Below are 14,191 nucleotides of genomic sequence, written 5' to 3' on the forward strand. Positions count from 1 at the left end.
GAGGACTATGGTTAATTGCTCCTCAGATCTCTGCAGGGTAAATCCAGACAGCTAGCTAGACTATCTGTCCAATCTGAGTTTTCTGTTGCACGACCAAAACTACTTTTGAACGTACACGTGTTCCACCAAAACAAGTTCCTTCCTGAGGCTATTTTGTAGCGGCACCGTGGCTCCATCTGGCGCTTAACGCCACCCATGACGATTGTGATTGGTTCAAAGAAATGCCAATAAACCAGAGCACGTTTTTCTCCCTTTAAGGAATGCTGTGTGGACTAGCCAAACCCTCCTCCGCTGTGCTGTGTAGAAAGGTCTGGCAAAGCGAGACTATACTAATGTGTATCAGATGGGACTGTTGTTGTTGGGACTGTTAATGGATCACCCCAAAACGCAAAACTCAATCATTATCCTCTCACCTTCATGTCCGAAAAAGCATAAACATTTTCCAGAAGCAAAATCATTCCTCTACGCAAACATGCAAGCTAAATAAATGTTGATTACGATTGCACTGTGGGTCCAAAAGACTAGCATTTATCTCATTATCACTTACATTTCCCTGACTTGACACCTCTATGTTTACAGAGACCATACAGTAGCAAGTAAGTCTTTCATTAGACTAAATATATGTGTCAAAGCACAGCATAATGAGTACGTAGAGTTAGTGCAGGCATGTGACTATTCAGTGTTTGTGTTATGCAGCACATGCTGTTTGGAGAAATTGAATACCCAAGAGTTTCGTTTTTTAAACTCTCAATGGAGGATGTTGTCTTCAATAGTTGTGAACAGGACAGAATAGGATCTGTGGGTGTTTGGGTGAGCCTCTGGGGTTTCAACGTACATGGGGTCAAAAAAGAAATGACTGTTAGCTGAATGAGGATGATTTCGACTGACAGATTTTGTTGATGTTTTTTTAATTTAGGTGCAAACTATTCTTTGTATTTTCTTTATTTAACCAGTTAAAAGTTTTTATTTGCTCTGTTCAGTCTGAATCTTATGCACTTTCAAAATAAAAGTTTCTTCCATACTGAAGTCCACAGACAGGAGCCATAAAGCATAGCTAAAGCTGCTTTGCTTAGCATCAGTAATAACCAGAACATTTTAGATAGAATTCAATACCAAAAAAAAAAAAAAAAACAGGTCAAAACAGAAATCCTTAAGTGAAGGCACGAGAGGCAGGTGGTCATACCACTGACGTCACATGAAGCTTGTTTTGACAGTCACGATGGGGAAATGATTCTTTGCGAGGTCAGGGTCGTGTTAGCCATGCTCCCATGCTGCCCTGACCCTGGAAGCAGATCTACCCATGAGCACCTGCGGGGAGATCAGTCATTATCACTGGTGGAATGTCACTCGGGACATTCACTCAAGTACTGCTCTTAAGTACAAAAGTTGAGGTACGTGTATTTTACGTGAGTCTTTTCTTTTCATGCCACTTTCTACTTCTACTCTGCTACATTTCAGAGAGAAATATTCTACTTTTTACTCCACTACATTCATCTGACAGCTTTAGTCACTAGTTTACTTTACAATTTAAGATTTTTGCACACAAAACACATGTGGTTTATAAAGTCTGATGTTTTATTATAAATAAAACTAGCCAACAATATAAGGGCCTACAAGTCCAGCTGAAATGATAAGACCATTAAACACACAACTGTTTGGATCCTTTCCACTTTCTAAAATGGGAGGATTTATCTGCATCGAGTACTTTTACTTTTAATACTTTAAGTACATTTTCCTGATGATACCTAGGTACTTTTACTTAAGTTACATTTTCAATACAGGACTTTTACTTGTAACAGAGTATTTTTGACAGTGTGGTATTAGTACTTTTGCTGAAGTAAAGGACGTGAATACTTCTTCCACCGTTGGTCATTGTCAAAGCAGCCATGTTAAGACTGGTACGACACTGTAGCTGCATCAGCCTCCAACAGTCCAGTATATGACAGAAGTGAACCTGAGCTGCCGGAGTGTTCCCTGTTGTGCCATCAATCCATCCTGAGATCTGGCAACCTCTCCTTCAAACAATTTGTCCCAGCTGCTCAGCTTTCCTTCACAGATAACATTCAACACAAAAGAAAACATATCCTCTTGTCCTCTTTCCCATGGTCTCTGATTATGAGGGGCCATCTGGGTCATTATTCACAATTACCTCACACGCATACAAGTGAAACGCTCTCACACACTCTATTGAAAAGCTTTCATACACACTAGTTTTTAATTATACTCTCACATACTTACACACACATGCTCATAGACGCTACTGAAATGCTCTCAGAAACGCTACTGAAATGTTCTCATAAACGCCACTAAAACGCTCTCATAAATGCTACTGAAACGCTCTCATAATCGCTACTGAAACGCTCTCATAATCGCTACTGAAACGCTTACTGAAATGCTCTCATAAACACCACTGAAATGGCACTTAAACGCTACTGAAACGCTCTCACGTGCAATACTGAAACGCTCTTATAAATGCCACTGAAACGCACTCATAAACGCTACTGAAACAGTGTATATGAGAACGTTTCAGTATAGCACGTGAGTGTTTCAGTAGTGTTTATAAAAGCGTTTCAGTAGTTCAAACCAAAACGGGGCCGGAGGTTTTTTCAAATGTCTCCGTTTTAGGGGACGTGAGGCGTAAACGTAGCAAAGATATTCATTTTTAAAGCAAATTGTAGTAGTGTAGATGTAGCCTAAAAGACTTGTCAATCAATGTAAGAGCAGGTTCCAAAGCTACAGTTTGAACATTGGTAGTTGTGCAAACCCTTTGTTTGTATTTGGATCACAAATAGTGCTTTTAAGTGACTAAGCGCCTCAGAGCAAGAAATAAACCCAAATGTCTTTCAATTACATAAAATAACATTGTTGACAATTTGCAGTGGAGGTTTTACAAAAATGTCAAAGCTGTGGTCTTGCCAGTCTGCACAGTCTGCCGCGATAGAATATAGTATATATAGTCAAGTATAGTCAATAATTTAGGATTATAAACCTGCAGGTTTTCATGTGCTGACACACCACATTTAATTTCTCCATTTTCATTTGAAGTATACAACTCTGCAGTGACCTCAGTCCATCAGGGCACGGAGGCACAACGAGGGAGGAAGTCCAGCGAACTCCCGCTGGGCTGGGACATTAACCACGGGAGCACACAGGCCATGAAATATATACCTCTTTAGAGACAGCTCTTTATTTGCCTTTAACAGGGCTGTAAAGTGCCTTACTGTGCCCTGATCAGGAGACCACAGGCACAGTGACACCCGCTACATCCATGCTAACACACTGACTCTCACCTTCCAGTGTGCGTCCACACTGCTGGACGAAAGGGGATACAGGACGTAGACATAAATTCAACTTTGGGGTCGAGGTGGTCTCGCATTGCCAGACCTTCCTCCACAGCGCTGCGAAGGAGGGTCTGGCTAGTCCGCACAGCATTCCGCGATGGGCGAAAAACGTGCTCTGGTGTATTGGCATTTCTTTAAACCAATCACAATCGTCTTGGGCGGTACGAAGCGCCAGACGGAGCAACGGTGACTCTGCAAAATAGCCTCGGGAAGGAACTTGTTTCGGTGGAACATGTGTACGTCCAAAAGTTGTTTTAGTCGTGCGAGAGAAAACTCAGATTGGACAGATAGTCTAGCTAGCTGTCTGGATTTACCCTGCAGAGATCTGAGGAGCAGTTAACCATAATTCTCATAAATCCACTGGAGTTTAGAACGCCTAAACAAAGAAAGAGGAAGGCGACGTACATCCGGCAGAAATGAGGGACATGCGGCGGAGTTTCTGGCGACACCTGAACAATCCCGGAGTGAAACGTGGTCCACATGGACTAGGGTCGAGGGGACTTTTGTCCAGCAATCCTAATTTGAAACAGGAGCCTTTTCAGACAGCTCTATCTGCCTCCCACTTGTACTGTCTTTCCAGCTATCCCCGGGGAGATGGATTTATGGAGCGGAGAGGGGGAGCACAGCGGATCTAGCCTGTCTCTCTGGCATGACGGGGAGAAATCAGAGGAGACGGACGCGCAGAGCTGGGTAAGGTTGCATGAGTTACAGCAGGAAAAAAACAACAACAAAAAACAGAGATCATTATGAAGACATCAGTGTCTTCGCTTCACATCTGCCCAATATTTCCCCATAGCCCATGTGTGATTAGATAGCGGTCATCGCCGTGATGTGGTTGGAGAGACATAACATGCATCCATATAGCTACATATAAAAACATACACTCAGAGAAACAAAAAGTAGCTCGACATTCACAGTATGTCAGCACACAGGCACACAAACACAATTTTGTTTACTCTTGGTGCATTTTCCTGCGTCTCCACAGCCACTATCTGGTGATATTCTGCAGTGATTGTGTGCCTAGCCTAGAAAAAAGCGGAAGAGAGATAGATGGTATCTTCTGGATGGTGTGTCTGACCAGTGCGACGCACGAACAAAAGTGATACTTCTCCAGAGATGAGGGCGCTGTCTGTGTCGGGAGAGACAGGCGATGAGGGCAGCGGGTTGTGGCCTTGTCCTGGCCTCAACTCTCCAGTGTCTGCATCCTCACTCGAGTCCCTGACAACAAACGAGCATGAAAGCATGGAGAAACATCGTCTAGAGGAGCGCACTGCACCACTTGAGGCCTCCATACTGATGCCAAAGAGCTCTGTTTGTGGATTATTTTAGCACCTGCGGGAGTGACAATAACTTCCAAAGGCTGTAATGAGATAAGTTTAAACATCCAAACATGTTGGGCATGCACTCTCCTCAAGGTTGACAAATGTGCTCTGCAAAAGCTGTGTTCAGGAATGTATGCTGACAGCTTCACAGAGCCGGCATGATGGATGGGGTCCTTATTACAGGTGACAGCTGGTAGATGTTTGTGTATTTGCGTATATATAGATATATGTATGTGTGTGTGTGTGTGTGTGTGTGTGTCCACAGTCCCAGTTCCAGTCTTTTTGGCATATGCAGTCTTCTTTGTGCGTCAGGGGACAGTGTTTGCTAGCTGAGAGGGACAGTAACACAAAGTTGCATTTTGCTCCACAAAGACTGCAACGTGACTCGATTTGTCTAATTGCTGAAGCCCCATATTTGCTTTTGCTGAACTTTGAAGTCAGTTTTTGCACAGAATGAGAACTGTTGAGTTTGAGTTCACCTCCAGTGTATGAATAAGTGGTTCTATATAGAACCTTTAAGGGTTCTAGAGCTCGGTACATATTTGGCATCCTCAAAAGGTTCTATGTAGAACCATTTCAGGTTGAATTAATATGCCAAACCCTTTATTGCTTCAGTTGGCCACATGTTTTCTTATTTATAATTTTGCAGGATTACCATTATATTAAGTTCATTTATGTAACTACTACTAGTAGTTTAAATAAAAAAAAAAACAATAACCTATAATATCTTAAACTTCAATAACATAAAGTCAGCACTTATCCGCCACCAACTTATTGTAGATTAAAGAAAAACAAAAACGAGGTGGTTTCAAACTGACTGTATTAATAATCAAAAAGGAGTTGCACCATATAAAACATTATTATACACAATATCCTCTCCGTGAACCATCACCTTATCGTGGTGGAGAGGTTTGTGTGTCTCTGTGAACCTGAGGGCTGTGTTGTCTGGAGCTTTGTGCTCCTGGTAGGGTCTCCCAAGGCAAAGTGGTCTCAGGTGAGGGGCCAGACAAAGAATGGTTCAAAAACCCCAATGAAAAAGCTAAGCAGAGATGGAGTGACCCTGCCCGGAGGAAGCCCGGGGCCCCGTCTGGAGCCAGGCCCAGACGGTGGGCTCGCCGGGCGAAGCGCCTGGTGGCGGGTTTGCCACGGAGCCCGGCCGGGCACAGCCCGAACAAGCACGTGGCAACTCCCTCTCCATCCCATGGGCCCACCACCTGTGGGAGGAACCGTTGGGGTCGGGTGCGATGCCACATGGGTGGCAGTGAAGGTCAGGGCCTCGACGGACCAGACCCGGGCAGCAGACGCTGGCTCTGGGGACGTGGAACGTCACCTCTCTGTGGGGAAGGAGCCGGAACTGGTGCGGGAGGTGGAACCGGTTAGATCTGGTGGGGCTTACCTACGCACAGTCTTGGTTCTGGAACCATACTCCTGGATAGGGGTTGGACTCTTTTCTTCTCCAGTTGCCCAGGGTGTGAGGCGCCGGGCGGGTGTGGGGATACTCACAAGTCCCCGGCTGGCGCGCTGTGTTGGAGTTTACCCCAGTGGACGAGAGGGTCGCCTCCCCACGCCTGCGGGTTGTGGGGGAAAACTCTGACTGTTGTTTGTGCATATGCACCAAACAGGAGTTCGGAGTATTCGGCCTTCTTGGAGACCTTGACTGGAGTCCTGCATGGGGCTCCAGTGGGGGACTCCATTGTTCTGCTGGGGGACTTCAAACACGTGGGCAATGATGGAGACACCTGGAGGCGTGATTGGGAGGAAAGGCCTCCCTGATCTAAACCAGAGTGGTTGTTTGTTGTTGGACTTCTGTGCTAGTCATGGATTGTCTATAACGAACACCATGTTCGAACATAGGGATGCTCATAAGTGTACCTGGTACCAGAGCACCCTAGGCCAAGGTCAATGATCGATTTCATAATCGTTTCATCTGATCTGAGGCCGTATGTTTTGGACACTCGGGTGAAGAGAGGGGCAGAGCTGTCAACCGATCACCATCTGGTGGTGAGTTGGGTCAGAGGGTGGGGAAGACTCTGGACAGACCTGGTAAGCCCAAACGTGTAGTGCGGGTAAATTGGGAACGTCTGGAGGAGGCCCCTGTCCAACAGACTTTCAACTCACACCTCCGGGCGGAGCTTTTCGTGCATCCCTGTGGAGGCTGGGGCAAGTGGACAATGTTCAAAGTTTCCATTGCTGAAGCTGCAGCGAGGAGCTGTGGTCTTAGGGTCTTAGGTGCCTCAAGGGGCGGTAACCCACGAACACCGTGGTGGACAACGGTGGTCAGGGAAGCCGTCCGACTGAAGAAGGAGTCTTTCCGGGATATGTTATCCCGGAGGACTCGGAGGCAGTTGCAGGGTACCGAAGGGCCCGAAGGGCTGCAGCCTCTGCCGTGAAAGAGGCAAAGCAGCGGGTGTGGGAGAAGTTTGGAGAAGACATGGAGAAGGACTTTCGGTCGGCACCAAAGTGCTTCTGGAAAACTGTTCGCCACCTCAGGAGGGGGGAGGGGAACCATCCAAGCTGTGTACAGTAAGGATGGGACACTGTTGACCTCAACTGAGGAGGTAATAGGGCGGTGGAAGGAGCACTTTGCAGAACTCCTGAATCCGACTAATACGCCCTCTATGTTAGAGGCAGAGCTGGAGGATAATGGGGGATTGTCGTCGATTTCCCAGGCGGAAGTCACTGATGTAGTCAAACAACTACACAGTGGCAAAGCCCCGGGATTGATGAGATCCGTCCAGAAATGCTCAAGGCTCTGGGTGGAGGGGCTGTCCTGGTTGACACGCCTTTTCAACATTGCGTGGAAGTCTGGGACGGTGCCAAAGGAGTGGCAGACTGGGGTGGTGGTTCCCCTTTTTAAAAAGGGGGACCAGAGGGTGTGTGCCAATTATAGGGGTATCACACTTCTCAGCCTCCCTGGTAAAGTCTACTCCAAGGTGCTGGAAAGGAGGGTTCGGCCAATAGTCGAACCTCGGGTTGAGGAGGAACAATGCGGATTCCGTCCTGGTCGTGGAACAACGGACCAGCTCTTCACTCTCGCAAGGATCCTGAGGGAGCCTGGGAGTATGCCCAACCGGTCTACATGTGTTTTGTGGATTTGGAGAAGGCGTATGACCGGGTCCCCGGGAGATACTGTGGGAGGTGCTGCGGGAGTATGGGGTGAGGGGGTCTCTTCTCAGGGCCATCCAATCTCTGTACAACCAAAGCGAGAGCTGTGTCCGGGTTCTCGTAGTAAGTCGGACTCTTTTCAGGTGAGGGTTGGCCTCCGCCAGGGCTGCGCTTTGTCACCAATCCTGTTTGTAGTATTTATGGACAGGATATCGAGGCGTAGTCGGGGTGGGGAGGGGTTGCAGTTTGGTGGGCTGGGGATCTCATCGCTGCTCTTTGCAGATGATGTGGTCCTGATGGCATCATCGGCCTGCGACCTTCAGCACTCACTGGATCGGTTCGCAACCGAGTGTGAAGCGGTTGGGATGAGGATCAGCACCTCTAAATCTGAGGCCATGGTTCTCAGCAGGAAACCGATGGAATGCCTTCTCCAGGTAGGGAATGAGTCCTTACCCCAAGTGAAGGAGTTCAAGTATCTTGGGGTTGTGTTCGCGAGTGAGGGGACAATGGAGCGGGAGATTGGTCGGAGAATCGGGCGCAGCGGGTGCGGTATTGCATTCAATCTATCGCACCGTTGTGACGAAAAGAGAGCTTAGCCAGAAGGCAAAGCTCTCGATCTACGGGTCAGTTTTCGTTCCTACCCTCACCTATGGTCATGAAGGCTGGGTCATGACCGAAAGAACGAGATCCAGGGTACAAGCGGCTGAAATGGGTTTCCTCAGGAGGGTGGCTGGCGTCTCCCTTAGAGATAGGGTGAGAAGCTCACTCATCCGTGAGGAGCTCGGAGTAGAGCCGCTGCTCCTTTGCGTCGAAAGGAGCCAGTTGAGGTGGTTCGGGCATCTGGTAAGGATGCCCCTGGGCGCCTCCCTAGGGAGGTGTTCCAGGCACGCCCAGCTGGGAGGAGGCCTCGGGAAGACCCAGGACTAGGTGGAGGGATTATATCTCCAACCTGGCCTGGGGAACGCCTCGGGATCCCCAGTCGGAGCTGGTTAATGTTGCTCGGGAAAGGGAAGTTTGGGGTCCCCTGCTGGAGCTGCTCCCCCCGCGACCCGACACCGGATAAGCGGACGAAGATGGATGGATGGATGGATATACACAATATAAATCCCTGGCTCCATTACACAATACAATATATTACAGCGAACAAAAAACATCATGCACTCACACACAGTGGACTCGCAGTCCTTGAAATAGATCAGCACCACATTCACAAAAGAAATGCAAATTCAGTTAAGTTATCTCTGAGTGACATTTGAAATGAACAATACCAAATACATATTTAACATTGAATATGGTGACAGATTAAATTAAACCAGCAATTCAAAAAAAACGGGAGGCTAAAGGTTCTCTCTCAATGCACATATCAACATGGGAGTATTGTTTAAAGAGAGCCTTCTCTTCTGAGCACTTGTAGCATGTGAAAGGGTTGAGCACTGGCTTGTACTACTTTTAAATGGCTTCAAAGTGGATGTAAACACCCGCAACATTTAACCTTCTAGTAAGCGTTTTCTTTTAAATCTAATGTGCTGGGGGTTGCAATAAACTCATACACTTCATTTCCTAGTCTCCGCTTTTATAGTCCCCTAACTCACCCCTGCTCTGAATGAAGTCCCACTCAGAGCGTATATTTGTTCTGAATACTTGCACCGTGATGGCAAAAGTAGGAGCACCACATGCACAGCTTGCATAACAAAACAATGAAGAGAGCTAAGGGTGAAAAGTCAGCAGAGAAGTTACCTGGCAGAGAAGAAAAAAAACATGCTGAATGTGGGACTCAGGCTGTGTGTGTGTGTGTGTGTGTGTGTGTGTGTGTGTGTGTGTGTGTGTGTGTGTGTGTGTGTGGAGGTTATATGACCAGACGGTGCGAGTGAAAGAGAGTGTGGTGACCTGTAACAGCTCCATGACTCCAGTCTGGGGCTTTAAAATCCACACGCCGGGGTCCTGGGTTGAACCCACAGCAGACCTCACTTCAGTATAGACGAGGCCGCCCCAATGGGAAACCGATTGTTTATTTAACTACTGTTTTATGGAATACCTAGTGACAGGAAGTCCTTAAAACAGCAGCAGTTACTATTTATATAGTCCCCTTTTCTCCGGAGTAAACACACTCGCTCGGCTCGCCCCTCCTCCCTCCCGCAGGCACCCCTGCCGTTGAGGAATGCAGCCATTAACATGCTGGTGGCCATCTTGGAAGCCTGCCTCTCACTTCCTGTTTCCATGGCTACACTCCACTGCTACGGGAGATGATAAGCACTAGCGGTTTTCAGGTCCTAATCCTCTTCATCTAGCTCATTTTCTACATCACTTCATGCCATTCAAGAATGAGCTGGAAAAGCCAGTTACCCGCAACAAGCGTCACATTTTTTTTTTACGCACGTAATCCCTTGATTCGCAGACGGAAGCAGATATAATACCAAAGGAAAGAGATCGGGATACATTTTGTTTTCTTTTTCTTTCAGTCCAACAGCCGGAAAGCGTTCCATTCCAAAGCTGCAATGATTATTTTCATTATTTTCAAATTGTTTTATTTTACAGCCGAAGACATGAAAGGGAAGAGAGAAGGGGGAACGACATGCAGCAAAGGGCCGCAGGGTGCAAACCTGCGGCCGCCGCGTCGAGGAGTAAACTTCCATGCATGGGCGCGCAATCTACCAGGTGAGCTGCCCAGGCGCACCGCTCGTTTGATTTGACCACACAGACTACCAATCATGCTTTTTTTTTTTCTTATGTAATTTTTTCTTTTCTTTTTTTATTAGTGAAGGCAGTGTAAAAGTGCCATACAAGGTAAATGACACATACAATACGTACATAGACAATACATAAAAAAATATGAACAGACAGTGACAGACAGTAAAGACAATAACATCCAGCATACAGCAGTTATAATGATGTGGTGAGAGGCAGAGAGAACGGTGTGTGTGTGTGTGTGTGTGTGTGTGTGTGTGTGTATGTCGTGTGTAAGTGTAACAATGTTGGGGTGTTCGAATGTAAGAAAGGCAGATATGTATGTGATTGAAGATCTTGAGCAGGTTGACAAATGTGGTGGAGACAATAATAGGGAAGAAGAGAGAAAAACGACAAACTAAGAAACAATAAAACTCATAAAATTGAGAGAAAACCCCAATCCTGCTTGGGTCTGGTACACGTGTGTGTGTGTGTGTGTGTGTGTGTGTGTGTGTGTGTGTGTGTGTGTGTGTTGTTTTTTTTTTAACTACATTCGTGGGGTCCAACAACTGGGAATACAGTATACTTTTGGGGTCCGGACAGCTTTGTGGGGCCAAAATGCTGGACCCCACAACTTTAAAGGGCTGTTTGTGGGTTAAGACTTGGTTTTAGGATTAGGGTTAGAATTAGGTTATGGTTAGGGTGAGGGTAAGGGTTAAGGTTAGGCATTTAGTTGTGATGGTTAAGGTTAGGTTAAGGGGCTAGGGAATGCGTAATGTCAATGACGGGTCCCCACAAAGATAGTGCCAAGCACTGTGTGCGTGCGTGCGTGCGTGCGTGCGTGCGTGCGTGCGTGCGTGCGTGCGTGCGTGGGTGTGTGTGTGTGTGTGTGTGTGTGTGTGCGTGCGTGCGTGAGTGTGTGTGTGCAGCTATGGGGCAGCTGTATTCTGATCTGCTCCTCCAGCGCTGCACCATAAATCACTGGTTCGCCATGAGCCTGTGAGGCCAGAGGAAACATCAGCGTTAAACAGGAATGATATTTCACTTCAGCCTACTTCCTGCTCCACTACTCCCCAGATACCCACTACAACCAACTCCCAAAAGCGTTATCGTGACAGCTTCATGTCAGTGCCGATTCGAATGTTGGGGATGAGACCGGAACAGCACGTCCGTATGATTTGAAAAATCCATTATAAATCCCAGCTCGGTGGAAGAGATATAGTGCAGAGTAGCAGAACATCTTTCATGGCTCCACATCGTGAGTATTCTTCCAAAAAATTGACTGGTAAGAGATGTTGGTACATTACTTAAGAAATAATGTATTTTAAGACTTTAACTCTGCAAATGCTTACACAACATACATGGCTGCAGGTGTTCTACATCTTTTCACATATTCTAATTCTCTGATAGCTACAGTTTAAATACTAACTTGCTTTAAAAAAGAAATCATACTTTTTGTAAAAAAATGATTGCAGTTTATCTTTATATAGCAATCATTAATTATATATATCCATGTATTTACAGTGCTCAGCATAAATGAATACACCCATGCTGAAGTTGACTAAAAAGAGGGATAAAAAGAATCTACTTTTGGAAATTGATCTTAATGCCTTGATTAAAATAAATTTGGAAAAATTCAACCCTTAAGGACACCAATTTTCTTTGTGGACAAATAATGTATCGCAAATAAATAAATAAATGTTCTCCCTTAAAATACAGGGGGCATAAACACCCCTATGTAAAATTCCCATAGATGCAGGCAGAGTTTTATTTTTAAAGGCCAGTTATTTCATGGATCCAGGATACTATGCATCCTGATAAAGTTCCCTTGGCCTTTGGAATTAAAATAGCCCCACATCATCACATACCCTTCACCATACCTAGAGATTGGCATGGAACTTTATCAGGATTATCCTATCCTATTATCCTCTTTTTAGTCAACTTGGTGTATTCACTTACTGTATGCTGAGCACTGTATATCATTTAGGTTTGGATCCACCCAGCTGGAACGTGAGCATGTGTAAGAACATTTCATCAAATACCATTTTATCATTTACTTTTTCCCCTGACGGATCCCTCTGTGGTTAAAAACCGTCTAACAATCTTAGGATCATCAAACCATAGCTAATGTTTTCTTTTCTTAAATCTACTTTACTACCTTATTCATTAAATACGACCAAGAAATCTAAAGGTAAAGAACACATTATTATTATTATTATTATTATTATTATTATTATTATTTTTGTTACTTATGAATAACTGCAAAAACTTTGTGTTCAACTCCTTAAAGTTTGACTTTGCCCTCTCCCCGGTTGGTTTGGTTCCATCCCTGTAGGCAAGGCAGTAGCCGTGTTTATGTGAAGGAATATATATATTGTTGAGCTGTGGACAACTCAGGCAAAAGATTTAGACAGTTTTATGCCCCATAGCAGTTCTCACAGAGGCACCATATCAGACGGGAGAAAGCTTTAAAGGTGCTCCAACGATGTACCGGGTCACTGCCGTGTCAGGAGGGACACTCAGGATTGCTGTACATGGTAGAGCCCGCGGAGACGTGTGAAGAAGTGAGATGTTACAGACTGATGAAATTCCCAGAGAGCCTACGATGGATCATGTGACCCCGGCACAGTGACGCTGATGCACAAACCAGATGGAGAGAGGTGCCTTCACATTTCTCTTTCTCTCTTTCTTTAACACATCCACCGACACACACACACACACACACACACACACACACACACAATACCCGAACCTACATACAGAAAGACACACAAACTCACACACACATGCCCGCACGCACGCACGCACACACACACACACACACACACACAATACCCAGACCTACATACAGAAAGACACACACACACACACACACACACACAATACCCGGACCTACATACAGAAAGACACTCACACACACACACACACACACACACACATGCTCGCAAGCATGCGCACACACACATAATACCTAGACCTACAGAAAGACACAATGTATAAATACACACACACAATCACACACACGCACGCACACACATCCACCAACACACGCACACACACACACACACACACACACACACATGCACGCAAGCATGCACACACACACATAATACCTAGACCTACATACAGAAAGACACAACGTATAAATACACACACACAATCACACACACACGCACGCACACACATCCACCACACACACACACACACACACAATACCCAGACCTACATACAGAAAGACACAATGTATCCACACACACTGTCTCTCACATGCACGCACGCACACACACACACACACACACACACACACACACAAACTCATTGCACACACCTGTCATGAGATATACAAGCCCTGAGATATACAACCCTCAGAGGGGAAATCCATTTAGTCTATGTTGTAAAATAGTGTGATTTTTCTCACTCTCGTATATATATTTCTTCGCCCGCACAAAGTTTTCTTTGTCTTATAAAAACTTCTAAAAAGTCGCAAACAAATGTTCTCGTCCCAGCTCCTTAGAAGAAACAAGATCTTGCGACTGTCCCCCTCCATGCCTAAGCACTTACTGTAGATAAAGAAAAGGCAACGAGTGCTTATTCACGGCGGTTTACGCTCTAAATCTGACCCACAACGTCTGCTTTCATGTCATTACATCAAATCGGGCGTCAGATCGGACGAATACAACAAACAACAATTGAGCTTTGTTGCAGATTTTATCCTGCTGACCAATCCACAGATCCAGACTGGCTCAAACAGAGGGATGG

Source organism: Perca flavescens, chromosome 3 (genome assembly GCF_004354835.1).
Source record: "Perca flavescens isolate YP-PL-M2 chromosome 3, PFLA_1.0, whole genome shotgun sequence".
Classification (NCBI taxonomy): domain Eukaryota; kingdom Metazoa; phylum Chordata; class Actinopteri; order Perciformes; family Percidae; genus Perca; species Perca flavescens.